This window comes from Eucalyptus grandis, chromosome 1 (assembly GCF_016545825.1).
Source record: "Eucalyptus grandis isolate ANBG69807.140 chromosome 1, ASM1654582v1, whole genome shotgun sequence".
Taxonomy (NCBI): Eukaryota; Viridiplantae; Streptophyta; class Magnoliopsida; order Myrtales; family Myrtaceae; genus Eucalyptus; species Eucalyptus grandis.
Genome location: NC_052612.1, coordinates 15,268,471 through 15,287,571, shown reverse-complemented (window position 1 = coordinate 15,287,571; position 19,101 = coordinate 15,268,471). Strand labels below are relative to the sequence as shown.

Genomic DNA, 19,101 nt, shown 5'->3' with positions numbered 1-19,101 from the left:
GGTTATAAGGATTGCTAAATTTAGTGCGATGTTTAGGTTTGAGTACATGGTCCATCCCCTACTGTTTACAAACTAGATTAAAAATTAGTGAAACCTCGAGCAAGCGAATTAGAATCAAAAAGAGAAGAATAAAATAAAGATGCGTTTTTTTTTTTTTTTTTTTAAAGGGTCAAGAGAGGGAGGGGGTCAGCTTCAATCATACAAGCGTTCTCACTTCATTATCACCATCCCATCGTCCCATCATCTTTTTTAATTTCCCTCATTTTGTCAAAGTCCATCAAAACCATCTCCTACGCCACACTTGGCCCTTTCTCTCTCTCCGTCGTCGCGATCCCTTTCTCCGCCACCCGACCACCGCCACCTAACCTCCTGCCGGCGGGGCCCGGGCCTTCCGATGGCCACGCCGCCGCAGTTCTCCGCGAAGCCCCCCGCTCATGGCGGCGTCGTCGGCGCGGCCGCGGCCATGGACATCATCGAGCAGATGCCGGACACCCTGCAGCGCCACGCCTGCACCACCGCCGTGCCCACTCCGACACCACCTTCCGCCTCGACGACTTCCTCCTTTCGACGCCTCCGACCTCGACCTCTGGCCCGGGACCTCCTCCTCCTCCGCCGCCACCACCCCACCCCGTCCGCGGCGGCGGTGCTGTTCCTGGCGCTGCTTCTGCTGCTGCTGCTACTTCCATGGCGGTGGACTCCGAGACCTGTCCTCCGAAGCCCTCGCCCCGGATCAACCACTTCCGGAGCCTCTCCGTCGACTCCGACTTCTTCGACGGGCTGAGCTTGACCGGCGCCGGCGGTGGGGCTGGCGGCGACGAGATTCGGCGCCAAGTCGGCTTCGGCGGCCTCCGAGAGGAGGGCGTTCCACAGGGCACAGCAACTCGATGGACGGATCTTCGTCGGCGCCGTTCGAGCTCGACTCCTTGATGATGAGTGATGCTGCGAAGAAGGCCATGGCTCCTGACAGGTTGGCCGAGCTGGCCTTGATTGATCCTAAGAGGGCTAAAAGGTGTGCTTTGGGCTTTTGGGTGTGCTCTCCTTTCGTTAGCTTTGTATTGACTTTCGGTCTTTCAATGTATGAGCACATGCCAAATTATTTGCATTTGTCTGTACGAAAGTTGCGGTTGCATGATTTTCAATCTTATGGTTCGACCATATCTGGTTTCGAATCGTAGCATCGGAAGTTAGAAAACCTGGTACTTTTCGTTCTGGCGCCTTCTGACCTTGCTTCTTGCAGTTTTTTATTACGGCTGTTGGTGCCGTTGTGCTGCAAATGGTTGAGATAGTTTGAAATCTTTGTTTCCTACAATCATTAACAGTCTAAATTGAACTGTTTCTTAGAGCAAAATCGAAAGCTTGTCGAGTTTTAGCGGAGAAATATTTGCTTTGATCACTCTTATGTTGTACTCAAGGGGGTTTATCTGGAGTAAATTACTTTCAAATTCTCTTTTCTTACTGGATTTATTCATGTTGATAGATTCTTAAACCGACAGTCCGTGGCACGTTCCGAAGGAGGAAGATACGATACACAAAATGAGCTTGAGAGGAAGGTGCAGACACTTCAGACAGAAGCAACCACTCTCTCTGCTCAGGTCACGCTGCTACAGGTATGGAGGTTGGCTTTCTGTTGTTGGAGGTGGTGGGGAATATGGGTTTTGGGGGTCTATCTAACTCGGTGGCCTGGCTTCTTCTTAGTCAAATCCTATCATTGTTTCACCACACTTGAATCTTCTCTACAATTTGATTATATTTACTAGAAGAAGGTGAATAAAAGAATTACCCGTGTAAAACCTCTACTATAGAAGACTAAATGCCAAGGATGCAAAAGAAAGGATTAAACTAAAGACGATAGAGCATGTCCAAATAATGACACCATAGCTTGAATTCATTGTGGTGTGGCTGTTTCTGATCTGGAGGATTACCTAATTTATAGTGACCTGTTCATCTACATGTTCAAATTTATACCTTCAGTTAGGCTGATTTTTGTTGGTAATCGGGATATGCATTAAGATGAATTGCATTTTATTAGTTTTATAGTTTTTATACTCTGTTTTTATAACAAAATCAGGCAAAAGGAATTTGAAGCTGGTGTGGCAGATTCACGTCGTTCCTGTGTTTTCTTGTAAGACTTCAGTTCTATAATATAATCTCTTCTTGATACTCAAAGGCCATAGCAAGTAATAACACGTGCTGTGAAATATCTATTGGAGTAGATTGATTCTTCTAGTTGTATATGTCGAAAGTAGATATTTCCATATAATGGGAGTAAAAATTTAATTGGCAAAACAGCATCTATGGCCAGAAAGAAAAGGGCACAAAAAGGTAAGGATGCTTTTACACGGAAGAGCAGAACGTAGCTTTGGAATATTTCTGGGTTCCACTTTATTATAGCTGCTTTGATTATGTATTCAGAAATGTGAGTTATAGCTACCTCAGAAAGTCCAGCATGATTCCTGAGTGGGTTATCAGTCGTAACGTTGGACCTGTCTGAACCAAAAGATTATGCCTTTTTAAATATGATAGTTTCTTACCTGTCTCTGTAAAAGCTTCCTCTGACATTACCTGTTCATTCCCATACTTGCCTCTACATTTTTTTTTGCATCTTAAATTTTGAGGTCATAATATGTGGGATGTGGTTCTATGCAAGCGAACCAATGGAATTGAGAAAAAGTTAAGTGGCATCCGAATGTTGCAACCACTCCATTTTGTTTGTTAACATTACTTTGATTTGGTTTGATCATGACTTTTGCTAACATTTTCATTTTGGCTCTGAACTGTATATCATGTTGGCCAAAATCAGTCAAGCTTCTCTTCTTTCAAATAAAGAAAAAGTAACATCAGTTGTTGCCAGCAAAACATCAATCACCCAGTGCCCTAGTACCCTTGGAGGGTACCCCCCTAAGAATATCTTATCCTTTCACAATTCTTCAAAGAAGTGCAAAGAAGAACTTCTGCCCCTTTCCTGCAGGCAGAAAGGGATAAACTAACGACCAACCCAAAAGAAAAGATTGATATGCAAGATGTTGGACGAACTATTCTAAGTAGTAATTATCATTCCAAACAGGTATGGATTTGGAAGAGCCATGAACCAGAATTTTAATTAAGGATGGCGCATTGTTGGTAATATAAGTTGAAGCTCTAGTAACTGATATGCCTGATGTACCACCACTGTAAAATGTGTTATTAAGATGTAACAGAACATAAATTCTTTCATCTCTCGCCAGGCTCCATAAAATATCTCATTATTATAAATAGAGGAATGTTATTGATGGACTTGTTGTTTGGCATGAGGGTATCAAGAGACATAAGATGATTAGGTGTAGTATTTCTTTAAGCTTAGATGGGATAAGTCCTTAGAATATATTGTTCAGCTTAGCTGCCTACTTCCTGTGTTTCCTGAAAACACTTGCAACTGTTCGGTCTGGTGGTCTTGAGAGGGTGAGATTAAATATGAGGTATGGTATCCTCTTTGAGGAGGATAATATAATTTGTAGCCTCATAAGATTGGTATTGTTCATTCTAAAGTTCAAATCTTGTCAGAGTTTTACTGCAAAAAGTGTAGCTCATTTAAAAAGAGACTTTCAAGTGTGGCAACTCATTTTTTGTAATTTGAGTACTTCATTATCTTCATTCTTGTTATCATTTATGCTGTCTATTCTGTGCTATGTTCTACGCTGGTTCTTTTTGTAGCTTGATAGAGCTTGTTAAAGACCAAGGACTTTACCCTTTTGGGTTTTGTGTCGTCACAAATTTCTTCATTTTTTCACTTAGCAGGATGTCAATACTTTTTCCTACCAGACTGGGGTTGGCAACTGATTACTTATGCTGAGTCTTTTTTGAATTAAACGATAGTTGGAATGAATAAGTCCTGGGGTTTGTTCCTTGTCTATTTTACCTGATGGTGTAATGCTTGAGTCTTTAGTTCATCTTGTGGCATCACTGACGTTGAATCTGTCTTAATTAGTCCTCATTCCTGACTCACTAATCTAACCCTGCACAAGTATTACTGTAAGCAGAGTTAATAATGTTTTGAAGAAGGCTAATGTGCAGGACCTCATTTAATTGATGCAGAGAGATGCTACTAGTCCTTCTGTGGCCCTGACTCACCCACTTCGGCCTTTATCCTGTTAAACCTAACTTTGCACAAGTATAACTGTAAGCAGAGTTAATAATGTTTTTGTGGAAGGCTAACGCGCCAGAACCTCATTTAATTGATGCAGAGAGATACTACTGGGTTGACGGCAGAAAATAAGGAACTCAAACTGGAGGTTACAGGCTATGGAGCAACAAGCACAACTGCGAGATGGTATTTTCCTTTTAACTCTGTATCCAGTACCAAACATGAAGGTGTTGGATGTGCAGTTATCTATCTCAAATTAAAAACTTCCAAACTTAAAGGATGATTGAAATCTTCATTAAATTTTAATAGGCTGGCTAGCCATATAGTCACGCATTCAATGCATTTCTCAGTATACAACTGATTTAAATTAATCATTCGACTTTTTTTGGAATTCCTAATTAACTAATTAGGTTCACAATCGTGCATGTCTCGTATTTCCATCTTGTACTTAGAACGCAGGTACTGAAATGCAGAGATTCCTGCTAAAAAGTCAAATACTGAAATTGTACTACTGAAAGATTACATCTTCAAAGAGTCATTCTTTCCCCCGGTTATATATAATTGCAAACTTGAAAACCAAATTAGAATAGTTAAGATAAATCAACCGAAGTTTGTAATTATTGGTCTCATGGATTGCACAAGTTAAGCTCTTAGCAGGCATTCCCTAGACTCTTCCTTCATAAGCAACCATCCTTTAGGCCGGACATAAGTTTACAATGTTATACAGGGATTCTTCGCTGACATCTGGTTATAAATTTTTGGTCTGTCTTATTTCTCCAGTTTTGGGTGTGTTGCTTCATGTTTCCGTTTGAATTGCTTTCTTTCCTGGGCTTGCAGCTCTAAATGAAGCACTGAAGGAGGAAGTCCAACGAAGTTTAAAATAGCTGCAGGCCAGATGCCAGCAGTCAACGGTGCTCCTTTTGAGGCCAATCCCTCAACCCTGCTCGCCAGCCACCATTGCATCAGTTTGGTGGTGGCCCGAACTGCAGCACCAGCAGCAGCAGCAGCAGCAGCATATGCAGCAGCAGTCTTCCACCAATGGGCAGACTCGCAATGGACAGCCCCACCTGCTTTTAGACTTTAACCCTAGGATTCAGTAACATGTAACTTGTGAGAGAACCTTTTAGATGGGTCTGATTAGTAGGCGATGAAGTTTTTAACATATACGGGTTTGGGTTTACATATTTATGTATAGGATCATAAGTCAGTCGACGATGCAGTTGGCGGTATGTTCTTCAGCTGTTGTTACTGTAGGAGTAAACGGGTGGAAGGCGTGGTGATAATATAGAGCACTTTATATTCGGGTCGAACCATGAATCAGCGGGCAAGAACCTCACCTAATGTTGTGATGAATTAGCGATTACGGTCTGTTTTAAAATGTCATAGTTGTCGATTATGTTAAGATCCGTCCTTTTTTCTCGAACTGGCTTTCTGGTTTATCCCGTTACATTACGAGTCCGGATCGAGACATCGTTGCTCGGCATCGCCATATGGAGGGTTCCTCCGTTTCAATGAAACTCCAAAACCAATGAATATTGCCTGAATGTTTTGATGTTTAGTGAGTTTCCTCCCGACTTCATGGAGATTACTCGTCTAGACCGTGTTTGGGCAATTTCCCTGCTGCCTTCGCGGATGATGCGGTGCGGCCATAAAGTTTGACTTTCTTGGTTGGCGTGATCAATGAATTTGGGCGAATACTTCCCGAAGTACGGTCCTGTACCGGGGTCTACTTCAAAACGTGGGCACCCGTGGGATCGAGATAATCGCGATTGCGGCGGATAGGATCGACTTGATCCGGCGAGTCCTCCCAATCAATCTTGATGTTGTGGATCGTGAGTGAATGTGATATCGCTTTTCTGGCCCAGAAAGGGAAAAAAGAACCCGACTCTAGAATGATGAGTGTGTTGAACTGACCCATGAGCCAAGGTACAAATAACCATTTAATTGGTCAAATTTAGGAATGATTTTAGGTGCTCTAAATGTATGTAAGCTCGATGCATCCTAGCCTTTGATTTGAGCAAAGTATGATTCTCGTGATCTAATGATTGACTACATTAGGTTCATATACAACCAGTTTAGTGACTTTATGAAGGGTAAGATGCAGTGAACATGGAAAATCCATTGGTGCATGCTATGATAATAGTTGGTATGTTATAGATTTGTTAAACAGGTGGCCCGGGTGGAATTTGAGTCAACTAAAAACAGTTTGATTCAAATTGATTTAATTCTATACAATACAAATTTAGTCATTTATATCGACCTCATTCATATGACTCAACCCATATTTCTAAAATATATCTATATTTAACCAAGTTTAGGAAAATTCATACTTTGATTAAGGTGAAAAGATAGGGTGAACAAGTGTGAAATCGAATTATAGTAAAATGAAGCAAGTTGAAGAGACAATCATAAAGGTTTTTTTTTTTTTGTCAACATAAATGTAAGTCGAGTTTAAGTAAATTATAAACTCCCAATATTCATATTATCTTAAAATTTATCATTTTAAATCTATTAATGATCCATTTATTGAATTATGATTAACTCATATAACAATCCGACTTATCAAATGTGAATTAAGAAAAGATTTTATGACATATTTTGTCGGGTCTAGCACGTAATGAATAATCATATTCTAAACATGCTCAACTTTTCTTTTAGTAAAGAGAATTTACAAGTATGATACGGTGGCGCCACCTCATATAATAGTGTTATCTTTTTCTAAGAAAATAATTTCCTTTTTTTTTTTTTTTTTTTTGGGAGATGCGTAGTGAGCACTGGATCGGGATCGCAATTGGGATGAATCCAATCAATTTTTAAAACTCCGAGGCGAAAAATTGCACAGAAGAAGAAGAAAAAGAAGAGGAAGAGGAAATCTTCAGATTACAGTATTTCATCATTTTGAACGACCTTGTCATTTTCTATAAAAGACTAGAAAGAAAAAACGCGAAAATACGCCTACGACCTCTGCAGCTCTGAAATATTCTCTCTCCTCTCTCTCTCGCTTTCTCTCCTGTGTGTGTGAGACTCAGTCCAAGGAGCGGCGGCCATGGACGACGACGAGGGCGCGCCGCCGCCGATCTACCGGCTGCCGGAGGACACCCTCCACCAGATCTTCGCCGCCCTCCCGCTCCGCCAGATCATCGTGTGCCGATCCCTCTCCAAGTTCTTCCTCCAAACCCTCACCTCCCCTCCCTTCCTCCGCCTCATCTCGCCGCTCTTCCCCTCCGCCTCCTCGCCCTCCGCCCTCCCCACCACCACCACGGCCACGGCCACCACGGCCACCACGGCCACGGCCACGGCCACCACGGCCACGTGGCCACCACCTCCTCCCCTCCCTCCTCTACGCCTTCGACCCGCGCGACAACCTGTGGCTCCGCTTCTCCCTGTCCTTCCTCCCCTTCCGCTCCCTCCACCCCGTCGCCTCCTCCCTCGGCCTCGTCTACCTCTGGGGCGACTCCTCCGCCGACGACTCCCCGACGCGGCCAAGTCCCTCGTCGCCTGCAACCCCTGACCCGCCGCTACCCGTCCTCCCCAGCTCGGCTCCGCCTGGTCCCGCCACGGCTCCGTCCTCGTTGACTCCGCCAACCGCGTCATGGTCCTCACCGAGCTCGCTGCCCTCTACTTCACCGGCTCCGGCTCCGGCTCCGGATCCTCCACGCGGTGGCTCAAGTTCTCCTCCAACCTGCCCTCCAAGCCCCGCAGCCCCGTCCTGGCCTCCGACGCCGTCTACGCGCTCTGCGACATCGGGTCGCCGTGGAGGAGCCAGTGGAAGCTCTTCTCTTGCTCGCTCAGGACTCTGAAGTCGGCGCACCACTGGATCAGGCTGGAGAAGCACGAGTGGGGTGACGTGTTCGACATATTGAAGCGGCCGCGCCTCGTGAAGGGCACCGAGAACAATATCCTGATGGTGGGCGGATTGAAGTCCTCGTTCGCGCTGAACGCTTCCTGCTCGACGATCTTGATTCTGAGGCTGGATTTGGAGACGCTGGAGTGGGAAGAGGCGGGGCGGATGCCCGTGGAGATGTTCCAGAGCTTCGCGGAGTCGAGCAAGTTCAAGGTGTTCGGAGGTGGGAACAGGGTGTGCTTTTCGGGGAAAAGGGTCGGGAGATTGGCGTTGTGGGATTGCCTTGACAAGAAAGCGGAGTGGAGGTGGATAGAGGGCATTCCGGCGCATGGGGACGGTTTCTGCAGAGGGTTTGTGTTCGAGGCGGGGCTCACTGAGTTGCCTTGATCAATCGGTCAGTGATTGTGTACCGGTTTTGCATGTGAATGCTCATTTGAGGCCGGTAATGTTTGACAATCATGCGAAAAATCATTTTTCTTGCTGTTATTGTTATTGTTGATAATGTTGTTGTATCAGTGGAATTTACTTGTCGACTTGTCTTCTTGTTAAGTACTTTTTAATTGTCCATCAGGTCTTGCCATTTAAATCGGAGAAAATGCTTGAATTGTAATGGGTCAGTTGACGAATTTCGATCAAACTCACTGACTAGCTGATATGCATCTTGAGATTTCACTTTTGAGCTTGGGTGTTTCTAGTCCCGGATGATGTGGGTGGCTTGGTGAGCCTAGTGCATTAGGATCTATGATAAATGCAGAAGATGGAACTAAGAAGAATGTGAGAATGGGGGAAAAGGATTGATAGAGATGAGAATGTCTATTAAACTGTCCAAGTCGGTGCTTTCTAGTGAGAGTTGGCTATATTGGAAACTATGATGCTTGGCCATTAGTATAGTGGCAGTAATTATGACAGACTAGAAGGTGGAGTAAGAATATAGTACAAAAATTGGGATTTGCTCAATCTCCTGTTCCTTTTTGCGATGAACAAGTGTAACCGGGTTATATTAAATAGGTCTACCAGGCAAACTCCCTATGTTTTTAACAGCATGGCAGCACTGTTGGGCACTGATGAAGCAAATGTTGTATTGCCCCTCATTTTCAGTTTCTCTTCCTTTTTGCCATACTAAATGAGAGACCTTAGTAAAAATTGTCTTTACTGTTCAATTGTCCTTCTGAATTAATGAATGATATGAGTGAACTCCTTTCAGCTTATACTTCTTGGTGGCAGTATTGCTTCTCCCAATGAAGGGCCAGCCTTAGGCCCCTAGCTAGATCTTTGCCATTTGGGCGGGAAACTTGTTACTTCTGGGGAGATTGTGCTCTACAGGTTTGAGATTAGAGCTCTTTGTTGCTACCCCGCTATTTAATTGCAGATAACTCCAGTGAAAATTTATTTTTACAAATTTGAGAACATGGGAAGATAGGGATCACAGGGAATTGGATTGTGGATTGGATGGAATTACAACTGTTTGTGTATGTATAGACATGTTTCGCAATTGCAAATTAGTTGAGGGAAAAGGATCTATGTTATGAATTCTCTTTACATTCCCCGTTCCGTTGAAAGTGTTTGTTATTAGAAGGATGGGAAAGAATTGTTGCCTAGAAAGTATCTTTTTCTGTCCACTTGAAAGTATTAATTTTTTGTGAAACAACAAGGCCCTAGTGGAAACACAAGTGTTCCTTTTAGTATATCTCTATTTTTTTATGAAGTAAATAGAAAAGAAAGAAAAGGGACACAGGTGTAAGGAAAGGCAGGAACACCAAACTCCAATTTCCAACCAGTTACTTGCTTATAGAGAGCCAGGGCAATCAACAGTTAGTTCCCCTAGTTTGTTTTGCAACCAGATGAATCTAAATAATGAAACTGGAAAGGAGGGATCCACCAATGTCAGCTCCCCTTCAAATGTAAACATAGCTAAGGTCTAAGGGCTATATGTCGAATTGTTTTCAGTCTCTTACCTGCATGGATAATTGCTTGGGAGATTGTTTATCTCAGGTTTAGGGAATATCCACATTTGAGCTATTGGTAAGCTTTTATTAACCCTAAATCCTGCTTTACAGGCAGTTAGTGGCAGTTCTTCCTTCTTATTCTTCTCCTGTGAAAAGCTTCATGTTTATATTTCCTTAGTATTTTTGGTGGCAAAGCTGCATTAGGAGCTTTCTCTAAGAAAAACTGTTGTAAATTTCTTACTGTTTTGTGCATATCTCCTTTGCTTGTTGTTAAAAGGAATGCACATAGCTAGTTGAGCATTTCTTACTATATTTGATATCGTCTGACTTATTTGCTTAGCTCATTCTGTATGTGCGACATCCTTAAAGTCCGGAAAGGATTAACATGTATCAAACGCTTCCACTATGCTTACACGCGAAAGAGATTTTACAGGCTGGTTAACTTAATCCTGGCAATAATGGAAGAAAATTGTACTTCTTTTTTAACAAATATGTCTTATTTTGTCCCCATTACTACTTCATTTGTATCACCTTTGACATGTCGAACAGCATCATTTCCAGTGCTAGGTATTGCTTTTGTCTGAAGTATAATAGCCTCTCTTGTTACCTCACTCTAGAACTCTCGGTCTCCCTCTGCGGTCTTCCCTGTACCCTGTCCTATATCTCATGCTTGCAGAAAATGAATTGAGTCCATGATTTCTAATCTTCTTTCTGTAGAAATGCCTTCCAATATTCTTTTCTTGCACGGTATGTTTAGTATTCCACTCAGCTTAAAGGTCTTGCCCCTTGTCATGAACTTCTCTTTACTGAGGTTTTGATGCATATATAGGAACTTAAAGAAAGTGTGAAGGAGGAAGTTGGATTAGTACTTGCCTTTAAGAACAAAGAGTTGGTTAGATATTTTAACGAGCGCTCTACTTGTGCATTGGTAAATAGAAATAAGATCCGTATGGAATAGAAATTTTAGAGTGAACAGAAAAATTTGACAGCAGACGGCTTCATTTTAGGTAATGTTGTTCTCCCTGTGCATTGGAGTCATTTACTCATGTGTCTTTCTACTTTGGGTGGCCAGTACATGTTTCCTCTGAATTTATGAGGTATCAGCTCACATTGTGCAGTGGCCAAGGAGATCGTGCTTGTTCCGATGCTTCACATTGGATCTCCATAAGGTTTATGTGATTGGTGTGGACTAATTTTTACATAACCCTTCAGAACCTCAGAATGTTCAGATTCTTGAGAATCAATTCTTATTCTTGAATCTAATTGCTTTCACATTGCACATAAGGAGTGTAGGTTTGCTTGGAACTTACTATTTGTTCCTACCGGTAGCGGGTAGAAATGTTGTGATGGTTGAACGAAATAAAGCTCTGTTTTTTTTAGCATCAAGTGAATTTGCTTAATGTAGTTTGCTACCAAATGGGATATTAAATGCAAACTTCAGACATTCTACCAATATTTTCTACATCAGAAATGCTCGAGACTTAGCAATTAATTGCCCCCTGTTGACCTTTGTCATTGTAGACTTTGACAGGGAGAAACTGTACAGTGTGCTGGTTTTGATATGAAATCTGGGATATTTTGAGAGGGTCGGTAACAATCTGGATTTTGTTGGCTGGCATGTCTATGTTGCCAAAGAATTCATAGATACGTACGCAGTAGATCAACATTGTCGTGCTAAAGAACAATTTGCACGTAACGAAAGTTTCTCCAGGCATTTTATATCTCTTCTTCATGCACGAGTTCTTGGCGAAGCGCATGATCTGAATTCGGGATCTACCCTTTGTGATTCATTTTAGAACTGCAAATCTTCGAGGATGGTTTTTGTGAATCCGGGGATTACACCCTTTTGTTTCTTCCATTTTACATGCACCATTAGGACGGTCCTGGGTTACATTATTTACCATTCTACGTAGTATTTTTGCAGTAATTTTTCCAATGTTGAGAACGAGAGCACGAGAGAAATGGGAACACAAGTAGTGCTGTTTGTTAAATTGCTAAAGGGAGGAGAGAGGAGGTTGAAACTTCATCTTACGTATAGAATAACCAAGTCTTTTACAAAAGACAAAATACATAACATAAAATACACCATAACTACTCATGTTCTGCATAAAGCATTTACCCCACTAACACCTAAAAACTAGGATAATCAACACACATGACTCCACTAACTTTAATAATTGAAAACCAAATCAGCAATACGTGCAAAGGAAATAACTATTATATCAATAATCCCTCCCTTAGACTGATGTTTGCTAACATTCAATTTAACTTTTAACATGCAAACACCTAGTAAACTTCTAAGCTTCACAAATGACTCTATCTTTAGGGCCTTGAATATATCAGCAACTCGATCTTCACTCCTGCGGTAAATTAGATCATTTGTTCCATTATTGCTAAGATCTCTCAAGAAATAAAACTTCACATCAATATGCTTGCTTCTTCCATGTATTTTTCATCGTGCAAACATATAGTAAACTTCTGAGCTTCACAAATGACTCCACCTTGAAGGCCTTGAATATATCAGCAACTCGATCTTCACTCCTGCATTAAATTAGATCACTTGTTCCATTATTGCTAAGATCTCTCAAGAAATAAAGCTTCACATCAATGTGCTTGCTCCTTCCACGTAACACCGGATTCTTGAAGAGTTTTATTGCTGATTATTGTCACAAAATTTTTAGTAGGTCCCGGTTGCTTGAATTGTAGCATCTCAAGAATTCTCCTTAGCCAAATAGCTTGACAAGCACTAGCTGTTGCAGCAACAAATTCAGCTTCTGTACTTGACAATGTGACAATTGGTTGCTTCTTGAATGATTACGAAATAGCACATATTCCAAACATAAAAGCATAACCCGAATGCTCCTCCTATCATCTTGATCTCCTGCATAGTCACTATCAATAAATCTCAACAAATCGGACTTTTCACCATTCTTGTAAAATAGCCCAAAGTCTCTAGTTCCATGCAAGTAACGAAGGATTCTCTTGGCAACTAACAAATGCATTTGTGTAGGATTCTCTATATATCTACTAATTAAATTCATAATACATTATGTCTGGTCTTGTTGCAGTTAAATATATCAAACAGCCCACAATTTGTTTATAAAGTGTGCTATTAACCTTCCTCCCTTCACGATCTTTGTATAACTTTAAGTCAAACTCAACTGGAGTGTTTACAGGATTACAATCGTTCATCTGAAACCTGTCTAAAATTTCTCCCACATATTTTTTTTGAGAAATAAAGATTCCATCATCCGATTATGCCACTTCTATGTTAAGGAAGTAATGCATCATACCAAGATCAGACATTTCAAACTCAACCATCATAGATTTCTTGAATTTTTCAAACATGCCATCACAACTTCCAAGAATATAAGATCGTCAACATACAAGTAGACAATAAGCATTTTTCTTTATCTCTAATCTTGACAAAAAAGCGTATGCTCATAAGGACATTTTGAAAAATCAACTTTAAGAAAATAAGTTTCAATGCGACTATACCAAGCCCGAGGGCTTGTTTAGCCCATAAAAACTTTCTTCAATCTATAAACTTTATGCTCATTTCCAATCTTGACATAACCAGGGGTTGCTCGACAAATACCGTTCCTCCAAGTACTCATGCAAGAATGCCGATTTGACATCTAATTGGAATATAGGCCAAGAATTATGTGCTGCCAATGCAACCACCAATGTGATCGTGTCATGTCTCGCAACCGGAGAAAAACCTCGTATAGTCGATTCCATATTGCTGCTTGTATCCCTTGGCTACTAAACGTGCTTTATATTTGTCAACTTCACAATTTTCCTTTAGTTTTGTTTTAAAGACCCACTTTACACCAATGGTTTTTGTCCATCCGGAAGATCAAATAACTCCCAAATATCATTTCTTTCAATGGAATTAATTTCATCATCTATCGTTTTTCTCCGTTTTTCTTCTTTGACAGCACTCTCAAAAGTTGTAGAGTCATAGTCTCAAAAGTTGTAGAGTCATAGTCTGAAAATAAGGCAAAGTGAGTAATTGAATCTCCAATTCAGTTACCTCATAATCTTCCATCCAAGCAGGCTTTCTTCTAACACGGCGAAAAGATTGGACTTCTTCTTCATTGACTTCAGCGCCTATTGGTGAAATTCCAGCAGTTGTAGAAGTTGTATTTGATGAATTTTGGGGCATATAAGGTGCTGAAATTTGCTCATGTTCAGCATCATTGTCATAAAGAACTTGGGTAGGCTACTGTCTATTCCAATCCCAAGTATTCTCTTCATTGAAAACAACATTCCTACTAGTCACAATCTTCTTTGTTAGTGGATTGAATAATTTATATGCTTTGGATGCTTCACTTACACCAAGAAAGACACATTTTTCAGCATTGTCATCAAGTTTCTTCCTTTTCACATCCGGAACGTGGGCATATGGGATGCATCCAAAATTCTCAAGTGATCTACAGCTGGTCTTCTTCCACTCCAAGCTTCAGGTGTCATATTCGAACAGCAAAGTTGGACTTCGTTCAAAACATGAATACTCCAATTTACTACTTCTGGCCAAAAAGTCTTTGGAACTCTTCCTTTTGCCAATAAGCTTCTCACCATGTTGAGAATGGTTCTATTCTTTCTCTCAAATACACCATTCTGTTGTGTATATGCAGCAAGTAAGCTATTTTCGAATGCCATGCTCGCACAAAAACTTCAAATTCTTTGGAGCAATATTCACCACCACGATCTATTCGAAGAGTTTTAATAGTTTTTCCTGCTTCATTTTCAACACGAGCTTTGAAGCTTTTAAATGTGGGAAAAGCTTCTGATTTTTCTTGTAAAAATAAACCAAAGTTTTTCTGGAAAAATCATCAAGTAATTAAGTATCTTTTACTTCCATTAGAAGATGGGTTTATAAGACTACAAATATCTGAATGCACCAGCTGCAAAACATCATTTGCTCTCCATGACTTTTCTTTTGAAAATTGAGAACGATGCCGTTTGCTAACAACACATTCTTCGCAGACTTGGGAAGGAACAGTAATTTGATGAAGACTTGTCATCATGTTTTTCTGTTTGAGGGTCTTCAATCCACCAAAACTCAAGTGACCATAGCGAAAATGTCATAGCCATGATGGATCTTTCTTTTTCAGCCATCAAACAAGATTGCATATTTTCAATCTTTAATGGAAAGAATCTATTTGAACTCATAGAAACAACTGCAATAACACTTTTAACAGAATCATAAATTTCAGTACACTCCTCTGAATGGTGATTATATAACCCATTTTCTTATAATTGGCTAGCATTCAATAGGTTACTTTTCAAGTCAGAACATACAATAACACTTTTAATACATTAGAGATCGTTTCCACAAAACCATTTGTGGTTCTTATCTTAATATTACATTTTCCCATCACTTTCACGTAGAATGATCCCTAAAACTCACAGTGGAATGAAATCTTCATTTAGATGAGAAAAGAAGACTTACTTCCACTCATGTGGTTACTGCAATCTGTATCCACATACCAAATATCTGATTCACGCTTCTTTTCATCTTGAACAGCCATCAACAACGTTTCTGCTTCCTTTTCTTCAACAAAATTTGAACTCTCTGCCTTTTCTTTATTATTAGGCAGCCTAGTATAACATTCAGATGCATAATGACCAAATTTATAACATCTAAAACACTCAACCTTAAATTTGTTAGGATTTCGTGCTTTGCCTTTGCCTTGAAATTGGTCATTGTTGGCTTTGAAATTCCTGCCAACATCTCTATTTCCTCGATCTCCCCTCCTCTACCTCTACCCCTTCCTCTGAAATTGTTAGAATGAGTATTGGTAGAAGCCTTCAATGCTTGCTCCTCTACTGTTGAACTTCTGTTCATCTCCTGTTTATGGACCAATAAGGAGCTTTGCAATTCATCAAGAGAGAGCGCATCTATGTCTTTCGACTCTTCAATTGAGCAGACAATATAATTAAACTTTGATGTCAAGGAATGCAAAATCTTCTCCATAATGGTGACATCGTCCATCTTCTCGCCATGGAATCGCATCTTATTGCTAATCTCCATTGTTTCGGCACAATAACTAGTGATGATTCTCCATATTTCATCGCTAATGTCTCAAAATCTTTCTCAAAACTTGAAGCTGTACACGCTTCACTCTAATGAGCCTTGATATTTATTTTCATAGAATCCCAAATATTCTTGGAAGTTTCTTTGCAAAGAATAGTCTCCGAGGATGAGACGATCAATAGCCTGAAAAATAATTTTTTACCTTCGGGTCCTTCAACTTTCTAGCTTCCAATTCTGCTTTCTAGGATCACAAAGTCATGCCTACGCGGCTCTTAAATTCAGATTCGACAACCGAGCAATACTCCTTTGATCATAAAAATTCTCCATCAGCATGCTCCAATGGTCATAGTGACCATCAAAGCGTGGAATTGCTGGTTGAATAAAATTGTCGGTGGCCATTGGAAATATTGCTACTATAATTTTTTCACGAAAGTATCTCACACCTCTAAACCTTTTTTTTTTTAACTCTCTCACACTTCTCTCTGGCTCTGATACCACTGTTAAATTGCTAAAGGGAGGAGAAATGAGGCTGAAACTTCATCTTACGTACAGAACAACCAAGTCTTTACAAAGACAAAATAAATAACGTAAGACACACCATAACTACCCATATTTTGCATAAAACATTTACCCCACTAACACCTAAAAAAACTATGATAACCAACACACATGACTCCATTAACTGTAATAACTGAAAAACTAAATCAGCAACACGTGCAAAAGGAAATATCTATTATATCAACATTGTTTCCCGCGATTATGTTATACAGTAATTCGAGAGTGAAACGTTAGGTGAAGTTTGTTCTATTATTTATCTTTTTGCAAAATGAGAAAATATTCAGTGATTTAGGAGCGTCGCACTAGCACCGACGTGGTGTGTTACTCGATCTAATTGTAGATCGAGTCCCAATCTTTCTCTTCCTATAGTCACAAAATTAAAATTCTCCGTCAAACTCTCTCTTCCTCTAGCCACCTTGAATCTAATGTCCATGCCTCTTCGTGGGCTGGCCACGCCCTGGTGTTTAAGCTAAACCACTCGATTTGGCATTGTTTGGTAAAAATGTTTGATTTTGATTTTTGTTCCAGGATTAGTTTGGGAACAAAATCGCTGCTCGGTAAAATTTTGTTCCTGAACAAATTTTTATTTTTTGTTCCATGAAGTAGATTTGGAACGGAATAAAGAATAATAATTAAAAAAAAATTGATTCTTATTCTGGGAACAAATTTAAGAATTAAAATCAACTCTTCTTCTTCTCTTTTCTCTTCTTCTTGTCTTTTTTTTTCTTCTTCATCGACCGCCGTCCCACAATTGTTGTCTACCGCCATCGCGCTTCTTGGCAACCGGTCCAGTGAGCTCGTTGGGGCTAGGCAAGCCTCGCGATTTAGTGAGGCTGAGCCTTGCCGGTGGCTAGGCGGGCCTCGCCCACCCAATCCCGCTTGGCCATCGGTCGCCTCGTCGAATCAGAAATTTTGGACAATTATCAAACAATTTTAAATGCTTAGAAATTATTCCGGAAACAGAATAAAAAAATTATTTCTGATTGAAATCTATTCGGGAACAGAATTCTAATTGTTCTCGGAAACATAATAAAGATGAATTATTTCTGATTAAAATCTATTCTTGAGAACATAATTTAATTGTCCGAAACAATAAAAAGAATTATTTTTATTGGAATCATTCTGAATAGAATTGTTACCAAACACGTGCTTTGTGGTTGGCTTGTCTTCCTGAGCATGGCCTCTACTTGCTCTATTTTCCTTTTTGGTATTTGAGATCCGTCCTTGATCGTCAGTAATAAGTATCTCAATCTCGCTAGTCGTGGCCATAGATGAGCCTGGTTTCAGATCTGGAAGTGTGACGCCGGTGTTGGCCGGTTCTGAGATTTGACATTTCACCAGTGGAGGTGCTGCCTTGAGAGAGAGAGTAGTGACTTAACGGCAACGATGACAGAGGAGGGAACTCTGTATGTGGTCATGGTGGCCACGGCGAGGCAATCTGATCGAGGATGGAGGTCATGGTGGTGAAGGTTGGTCGTCGCTCAATAGCCAGATTTGGTCTGCTACGATCTGCCTCGACCTCAACAGCTTTGAGCTCGAGTCCTTTGCTCGTCCACGTTAACAAATTTGCTGCTAAGCTCGGCAGCCACGGCGGGGCGTGGGCTCAATGATGGAGGTTGCGGCAGCTTTGACGATCGTGACAACTAATTAATTTTTTTTATAGTAGCGAACATGTCAATTCTCAAATCGCTAAATTGCGTATATCCGATGGTTAAAAGCCATGTATATTTAACTTTAAAATATTTCTTCTCTAAAATTGGAATAGTTTTTATTTGGGCTACTTATAGTGAGTGCCTAACCGATTGCGTTTCTTCAAGCTATCTTATTACATGCGAGGATATTTATATCAAGGGTCACGCAGCAGCATGACATAGATGTGACATTGAGGCTTATTTGTTCCATAGCAAGTTTACTATCGAAAAATATTTCCCTATTCACGACTTTTGAATTGTTTAAGAAAATGAGTTAACAGAAAAAAAAAATCATAAACAATAGAAAATCCACACTTAGGGACAAACAAATAGCTTCCCCTAAGCATGAGCTCAAGACCTTGGACCTTGGTCCCCATGCTTAAATCTAAGAGTGAGCATATCATACCGAGTGAACTGAGAACTGCCTATATCAAATCGGACTAGCCGGTTCTAGGTGGCTCTCGAGGGTGTCGTCCAGGTTCCCACTCGAGGAGAACCAGATTGACTATATGTTTTTTTAAATAGCGACAAATCCTAAATAACATCAAGTAAATATTTTTGGGGGTGAAAAATTTACCTAGTCCATTATCTACCATTTTGGGGGAAAGATTTACCTTTAGAATGCTAAAATTTGAAGGCATAATTACCAAGTAATCGGTGCCATTGGACCAAACTAGGGTGGTCAGTTCTAGTTCTAGGTCCCAAGACCGTCTAGCTAGATCTCCGATTCAATTCCCAGTTCTTGGGTGGGATTGAATTGGACCGAGAACCGATCACCCCTACTCAGTTAGATCCATAGTTGTGCTCAAATCTCAATGGCCTTGCCCACGTATCCGACTGCACTCCTGGGTTTCCCAAAGCTAGGATTGTGACCAGGACTTCGGCGGCAGGACTCAAGT

General features: G+C 40.8%; 2 pseudogenes; both read left to right on the top strand.

The window, feature by feature from the left end:
- Nucleotides 1–397: 397 nt before the first annotated feature.
- Nucleotides 398–4,992, top strand: LOC120288775 (annotated as a pseudogene).
- Nucleotides 4,993–7,106: 2,114 nt separating this feature from the next.
- LOC120287773 lies at nucleotides 7,107–8,513 on the top strand (annotated as a pseudogene).
- The last annotated feature ends 10,588 nt before the right edge of the window (nucleotides 8,514–19,101 follow it).